This window comes from Mesoplodon bidens, assembly GCF_964165515.1.
Source record: "Mesoplodon bidens genome assembly, chromosome: 6".
NCBI lineage: Eukaryota > Metazoa > Chordata > Mammalia > Artiodactyla > Ziphiidae > Mesoplodon > Mesoplodon bidens.
In genome coordinates this window covers 27,985,642-27,991,956 of record NC_138162.1, presented here as the reverse complement: position 1 = coordinate 27,991,956, position 6,315 = coordinate 27,985,642, and positions in this window count along the sequence as shown.

Here is a 6,315-nt window from a genome sequence, read left to right as displayed (position 1 = left end):
TAATCCAGGGGGTCTGTTGCCCCAGGTTGTCTCTCTGGAGGTTGCGGCTCAGGGACCCTCTACACTTGAGTGTAATGTCCCCACAGAGGGATCCTCTGCTACTTCAGGACAGAGTGGGTGTTTAGGATCACTAGGTGGGGTCCATTCCCCTTAGGAGTGAACTGACCTTGCAAGCTACCAGTTTTTCAGGTTTTTAGGTGCACCCAGTCTCCTGGCTTCAGCGGGTGGAGGGCCAATTCGGTGGGTGTGGGCAGCATTTGGTTACCATGTTCCATGACAGCTTTCATGGTTTCTCCTACCTGGAGGGCATACTTGAGTTGTTCCATTTCAAGAGGGTTAAGGTGTCCCTTCTCTCAGTCTTGGCTCTACAATACATGAGTTCAAATGAACTTAACTATAAGTTAAGCTGCAGTTTGGGGAAAGAAGTATTGCCCATGGTCATTAACTAGCCACCCAGGGCCTCCTAGATCTCTACTGAAGCCCCATTTGGGGGCTGTGTCTAATTCTTCCTTTGTATAGACTGGGAAGTAATTGGATGGATCTGGCCTCTTAGGTATGAGGGGTAATTGCCAAGTTAGTAGTTCTAGGGCTATCCTTTTGGCAGTTGCCTCTGCCTACTGTTTCCCTTTATTACCTCTGCATCCCCTTTTGGTGACCCCTACAGTGAATCATTGTCACTTTTTTTGGAAGCTGCACTGCTCCTAGGAGTCTCAATATGTTTAAGCCATGTTTCACCTGCTTATTCTCCACAATAAGCATAATTCTTTCCTTCCAAATAGCCCCATGTGTGTGTAGGATGGCATACAGATACCAAGAGTCTGTGTAAACTATTTAAAGTCTTCTCTGTCCTGAGCTCTAAGGCTTGGGTGAGGGCTATCAGCTCTGCCTTTTGGACAGAAGTCCCTGGGGGTAGGCTTCTTGCTTCTATGACTTAGGTGTGGGAGGTCACTGCATATCCCGCCAGCCCTTTTCCCTCCCTCCTAAAACTGCTCCCATCTGTGAACCATTCCTTTTCGGCGTTTGGGAGAGACTCACTTCCTAGGTCAGGATGAATGGAAAAGATCACCTCTATGATTTCTATAAAACCATGCTCCAGGGGCCCCATTTCTGTGCATAGCAGGGTGGAAGCATTTAGTGTGTGACAGATTTTTATGGTAGCCACTGGGTTGTCTAAAAACAGAGCCTGAACTTGAATCAACCTTCTGGGAGGTAGGTATTTTGTTTCCTTCGAACTTACTAAACCCTGAAACTGGTATGAAGTCCATATGGTGATTGGCTGACCAAATGTTAACTTTTCAACCGCCTTTAGCAAGGCTGTAGTAGCTGCTACTGCCTGTAGGCAAGGAGGCCATCCCTTAACATTTTGATCTAATTGTTTACAGAAATAAGCAACCACCCGAGTAAGGGGTCCCAGTTTTTGAGCTAATACCCCAAGGCCGATTCCCCTTCTCTCATTAATGTAGAGGTCAAAAGGTTTAGCTAGGGCTTCCCTGGTGGCACAGTGGTTGAGAGTCCGCCTGCTGATGCAGGGGATGCAGGTTCGTTCCCCAGTCCGGGAAGATCCCACATGCCGCGGAGTGGCTGGGCCCGTGAGCCATGGCCGCTGAGCCTGCGCGTCCGGAGCCTGAGCTCCGCAACGGGAGAGGCCACAGCAGTGAGAGGCCCGCATACCACACACACAAAAAAAGATCATCATTCTTTCTTTTCAACTTTTCATGTAGAGGCCTAACTATTAGACCATAGTTAGGGATCCAGATGCAGCAAAACCTGGCCATCCCCAGGAAAAATCCCTAAGCTGTCTTCTAGTTTTAGAAGAGGTGAGGCTTCAAATGGCTTCTTTCCTTTCCTGGCATAGGCTTCTCTGACCTTCTGTGAGAAAGAAGCCTAGGTGGGTCACCCTAGTTTGTGATATTTGAGCCTTTTTGGGGGGGCACTTTACATCCTTTATTGGCTAGGTGGTTCAGAGTGGTTACAGTATTTGTGTCAGAGGCCTCCTTAGTAGGGCTGGCACTGAGAATGTTGTCTACATACTGGAGGAGGGTAGGGAAGAGATCAAGAAGGTCCTCAGGGGGTGGGTCAAGAACTGGTATTACCTCAGTGGAGGAGAGCCCACATCCCCTTTGAAGGCCTTTGTTCTGATATAAGGTATTTAAAAACTGGACATAGGGAATTTCATCCCATTTCTTTTTTCTTTTTTTTTTTTTTTCATTTTTTTGGCCACACCACGTGGCATGCAGAGCTTCCCAGACCAGGGATCAAACCCATGCCTCCTGCAGTGGAAGCATGGAGGCTTAACCGATGGACCACCAGGGAAGTCCATCCCATTTCTTTTGTCTCTGGCATAGCAGGTGCAACTGTAAAATGGTGTTGTAATATAGAGACCCATTGATGGGCCAACTTTCCCCATCTCCCAGCCAATATTGGGGCCAGGCTGTATTACATAGGAAGATTAAATGTTTTGGGGTCAGGGGGTGATACCCAAAAAACTTGCAGTTCTGTGGGGTACACCCTAACGGGCTATGGTTTAGTATGGTGGATGTTTTGTTCCTTATACCTTAGATGTTCTGTTTTGGATTTGTTTCCAACTACCCACGGTGGTGGGGGTGGGGGGTTGGGGGGGTGGTTGGAGTGATTTGTTGGCAGACAAATACCACCATATTTGACCCAAATAAGGTTTATGGTTCAGGAAACTTGGAACCAGTACCAAACTGTTCATGGATTCCTCAAAAGGCCAAAACAGGAGGTGTCAAATTGGCATGGATTCTGATATAACTGAGGGTCTTCCTTGAATTTATAATGATCCATGCTTGAGATAGTAAGTCCCTCCTCAGTTGGAATATCTCACAGGAGGTAAGACTGCCTCTGGGCCAGAGCAGCTTAGCCACCTTAGTTCCTGACCAGCTTGTTCTGTTAGGGAGTGGCACAGCTGTCTGAGGCGGGGGTCTCTTTCCTCCTTTCCACTGAAAAAGGAGGGGTTTTTGGACTTCTGAGTGAGGGCTAAAAGCAGGAGGGATTCCCACGGGGTACTTAGCAACTGGCATTCTGTGCTGGTACTGGGAGGAGAACCCTAGAATCTTGGTCAATAAGGAATCCAAGGTTCGCTTCACAAGCATTCGGGGGAAGAGAGGTTGGGTGGTGGGTGTTTCCTTTCTTGCCAGCAGCTCACAGGGCATCCTGATAGTGGGGTTTCTGGTCTTGCAAACAGCTTGCAGGAGAAAGTGGCACTGACCAGAAGAGGTCAAGTCACTGGTCGAGTACCTACCGTAAGACCTTTTCCCACTCGGGCATCCCTGGTGTCCTTTCCTGAATTCAGATTGAGTATCCTCTTTCTGTTCTGTCAGGTGGTCCTCATTATCTGGGCCTTTTCCTGGTCTTGCCTCTTGGCACATGGGGCTGACCACTTTCCTTTACCAAACTGAAAGTGACTATGGAGAATCTGTTGACCTCAGGAGGTCAGTGAGGAGGGCAGAAAGCCCTGGTGCAGCCAATACTGCCTAGTATAGGGGTCAAGAGGACAGCACTACTGGCAAGACAGCAGCCAAGACTGCAGTGGTTCCTTTTCATCCACAGGTCCCCTCTGTCCCTGTGTTACCAAACCAAACTTGGGTCCGCTCACTCACATGAAGTAAAGCCAATCTACTGACACCAGGCTGTGGTGAAGGAAAGTGCAGCATTTTTTGTAGACACCATACAAGGAGTCCAGGGCAGCCAATACTCAAATAAACCTGAACTCCCTGATGGGTTTCAGGTAAGCATTTTTAAAGGCAAGGTGAAGGAGGGAAGTCACAGGGTGTGTGATCAGTTCATGCAAAATTCTCTGATTGATTGATGGTGAAGTAACAGGGCAGTGTCACAGGGGTTAACATTATCAATCCTCAGGCTCCAGTAGGTCTGGGGGCTATGTGCTCATGGTCATCAAGTCGTTAACTTCCTCCATTTGGTGGAGATTTTAACATCTGTAAAACAACTCAGGAAATGTGCATCAGATACTGTTATCTAGGTACTTCAGGGAGGAACTAAAGACTGCCATATGGCTGATTAACTGTTTACATTCTTACTAGTTCTTCTAGCTCAACTGCTATTTTTGTCACTACATGTTCACATCCTTTCAATCATTAATTCTCCTAAATAGCTCCTATGCTATTGCCTTATTAGGTGCCATCTTACTGCCAAAACAATTAGCAATTATTAAGGTGCCTGGTCATTTAAAGTTTGATATTGATGAAGGTCATGGAAGCCATCAGACTTATGAGGCAGCTGAAAGAGCTGCTCTCCCAAACTCTTCTTGTTTACTTATGATTTCCCCCATTGTGAATGACACTAGAGATTTGAAGGAGGTAATTAGATATGGGAACAGCATGCTACTGCTAAAGAAAAGCAAAAATGGAAAGATGCTATATGCATCTATAATCCTGAGTCTAAGTTATGGGATAGGCTAGACATCGTCTGGCCCTATCCAATGTCACACAAGAAACAAATAATATTAAAATTGACACATGAAATGATACGTTGAGGTACAGACAAAGTATTAGATTGGGGATGACAATATTTTGGGAACCCTTCTCCCAGAGTTGCCTCTGAGTTATTTCAAAGGTGTCTTGTTTGCCCAAAACATAATCCAGGCAAGCTTGTGCACACATCAGTGGGCCATGTCCCTTTACCCAAAGGCTCTTTCAAGTTATGGCAATTAGAGTTTACTCAATTACCTCCTTCACAAGGTTGTAACTGTTTTGGTAATGGTTTGTATGTATTCTCATTGGGTGGAAGCTTTTCTTGTCAAAGGGCTAGTGCTCTTGCCATGGCCAAAATTCTATTGGAAAAAATAATTCCCACTTCCAGAATTCCACTGGAATTACCTAGTGATAGAGGAACCCATTTCACTGGTCAAATTCTTAGTGCAGTCTGTGATACTTGGCCAATTCTACAACATTTCAGTTGTGCTTATCACCCTCTGTTCTGGGTTGGTTGAGAGGACAAATGGTATTATTAAAACACAATGCTAAATATGTAGAAATTTTTAGCCTCTCTAGATCACAATTTCTGCCCATTGTTTTAATGAATTTGAAATCTATCTCAAGTATCTATGTGCTGCTAAACATAAGGGTGTTGACCCATGTTTCTCATTTAAAGAAGGCTCCTGTCCCACAGTGGACAGTGGAACCAACTGGAAATTTTAAACTCAAGTTGACCTGGAATTGAAGAAGATGACATCTGAATGAATAGCTTTCCCAAGACTGGACCAGGTCTGTATTTTTTTCCACAGAACAATTTGTTGATTTGCTATTGCCTTTCTAATTATTCTACTAGGAGAATTTTCTATATATTATAAACACGTTACCATTTATAACCTGTATTCTTGTATTCTTTCTTATGGACCTCCTTGCACATAGTGAAGGCTTATGCTTGATATTTAATTTAAAGAGCATCTCACAAATTCTTTGGAAAACTGATGAAGAATTGTTAGATTGAAGTATTTGGACTGCTGTTTATCTTAATAGGTATTCTAATGGTTTTTGCCTTACTACACACAATAGGAATTCTCAGTTGGTAGTAAAACCCCATGAAATCAGAGGAACTTGCTGCCTTTATATTGCCCTGCAGTTTGAATGCCTTGCTTGTTGACTGTTTGTTCCTGGTACTCATATACTGGCCAACATACTGAAACAGCCCTCCCTCTTTAGATTCTCCTTATAATGACTTTTGTTATTAGGAATAATTTTATCTCTTGGTTTGGCCTTTTATCTTCTCCTGTGACCCTCATTGCTGATAATGATGCCTTACCACTCTTTTGTTTCTACCCTGCAGAAACTTTCTGATTTTGCAAATCTTATTGACTGTTGGATTTGTGCTAGAGCAAACCACACTCATGATGCTCCAGAATTAGTGGATTGACCTCTGTCCTCAGGGGAATGGAAGGCCCTAACAAACAAAAATGTAGGGTTCTGTTTTGGTATCTTTGAAAGCAAGCACTCATCACCTTCCCTCTAGGAGACATGTCCCAGATATTACTACTTTCCATTGTTTTCCCCTGCTCATAAAGGAATACTTCTTACTCGAATCTGGATGTTGACTCGTACTTCCCTATGTTTTGAAAATATAAATGGTACTGGTAAAACATTATATTACCTTCCATTGCATGTCTGTGACTATACACTTGTATGCTTCAGATGATCCTGAGTTCACTCCTCCTTGGAGTCTACATGACTACAGTGTAACTTCTCACAATGAATCCTTGTGGTAGGGCAATGAAATCTATAACAGAACTGGATATTGGGACACTGAGGTACTCCCCCTTAATAGGACAATGTGGGGAAG